This window comes from Drosophila ananassae (assembly GCF_017639315.1).
Source record: "Drosophila ananassae strain 14024-0371.13 chromosome Y unlocalized genomic scaffold, ASM1763931v2 tig00000093, whole genome shotgun sequence".
Lineage (NCBI taxonomy): Eukaryota > Metazoa > Arthropoda > Insecta > Diptera > Drosophilidae > Drosophila > Drosophila ananassae.
The window spans coordinates 508,350-510,443 of NW_025319056.1; positions in this window are offsets into that span (position 1 = coordinate 508,350).

Genomic DNA, 2,094 nt, shown 5'->3' on the forward strand with positions numbered 1-2,094 from the left:
TCAACGTACAATTCTTCTTAGGAAGTCAACCCAGGACTGGAATGAATTAAGAACCTTACTCATCAGTGAATTCAACTCATCAAAACCCTCACATCTCATGATCATGGATTTACATAAAATTAAATATCAAAATAGTTTTCGTAAGTTTATTGATGAATTAGATAAACAGACAAGGAAAATTTTTAATAAGTTAAGTCTGGATAATAATGCAGCAAACACTGTTATATTTTCGAGAGTATTAGGTGATCATATAGCAGAAGTAATTCGTGAAAAATTACCATTACGAGTGTACATATCTATATGCAAATACGATATATCAACTCAAACTAAATTAAAACAAGCTGCTCAAGCTGTAGGTCTTTGCGTTGATGATGATATATATAATTTATCCCGAAGTGTTGAAAATCGATATAATATACCAATGGTCTCCACATCTAATACTCCTAATACTAATAATTTTCATAATAATCAAAGGGACAGAAACCAAAATTTCAATCAGAACGTAGGAAACAATAGGAATCAAAACTCTCTTCCTTCACTTCATAGCGAACGGTCGTGATTATTTTTTGCGCTTGCGATAAATTCTATTTTTGCCAAACGCGGGTTTGAAACCTTAATTTAAACACTTTGTTTTCATTACTAATATTGTGTCTTAATATTAAAGTTATACACGTATCGCTTCGCGCTTGTGCAGTGCCATATTTGGGTGAGCATTTAATAAAATTAAAAAGTCGCAATCCAAATATAGCTCTGCTTCTTTTTTTACTCTCTGCCTTTTTAATTTTTGCAGTTAATTCTGCTCTTATCTTTTTGCGCTCATTTCGCTACACTTGCGCTCTCCCGAAGCTCTCTCTTTACTAACACTCTCCTCTACCTACTCTTTTACTAACCTTAGTTGGTACAGTGGTTGAAGGCTTATTTGTTTAAAATAAAAAAAAACAAAAAATAATAGAATATTTAAAAATTATAAATTAAATTTTGCTAATTTGCTAATTAATTTTTTAAAATGGAATATAATGTTGTCTGCTCTTTAAAATCGTGCAATAAGCCGATATCTGCGTCCCAGGCCAGCATCTATTGTTGGCTATGCGAAAGTGTCTCACATGCCAAATGTACTGGCCTTACTGCATCTGTCTCAGATGCCATATCCCGCCGTGTTGGCCTCCATTATTGCTGCAGTGGGTGCCGAGCTGTCCAAGATGAAATGAGATCATTCATGCGACAGACCAAGAGTGGGTTTAAAGATTTGATCGTTGGTTTCCGAAAAATCAACGATCAACTCAGTGCGCTGGATGTTCAATTCAACAGCCTTCAGCTGTTGAATGAATCTCCTAAGCGGAAAAAATCTGCTACTAGGGAAGTTGCAGCTCCAGTAATCGCGGAACAGCTGGATCCTCCCGCAATAATGCAGCCGCTCATTTCCCTTGCTACTCCAAGAGCAGGGACGGTAAATGAAAAGTTAGCACCCGAATTTACCGTAGCAGAGCAAAATTTGTCTGCTTTGTCCTCCATGGCATCACTCCAAGTGATTCCCAGGAATACCCTTGAATTAACCCCCATAGCTTCCACTAGAAATGGTAACCCGCCGCCCGGACCCCCGGAACGGACTGATGCCTCGGTATTACCGACCGTGGCACCAAAACCATTACAGGTAATACCACCTGTTAGACAAATATTTGTCTCACGGCTAGCCCCCGATACCTCGGAGATTGATATCTCGGCTTATATCAAAGCCAAAACCAAGGCCGTTATTAGAGTGGAAGACATTAGGAAATTTAAATACTCCTACTCGAGGCGCATGTCATCCTTCATGATACGTGTGCCAGTGCCGATGTTTGTGACAATATGTTCGCCTGGCTTCTGGCCAGAGGACATATTTGTACAAGAGCATCAGCCGAGTAAGGTAAAGAAAAAAACTCGAAGCCTGCTGGAGTCAAGCTCCCAACATCTGTCCAATCCGACTCTTCAAAAAACTAACACGTTCTATCAATCTTACCTATCAGAACTGTCGGGGCCTACGTAGCAAGCTCCCTAGACTTTATTCTGATAGTCTTTCCTTTGCGTCCCATATTATAGTCTTTACTGAAACTTGGT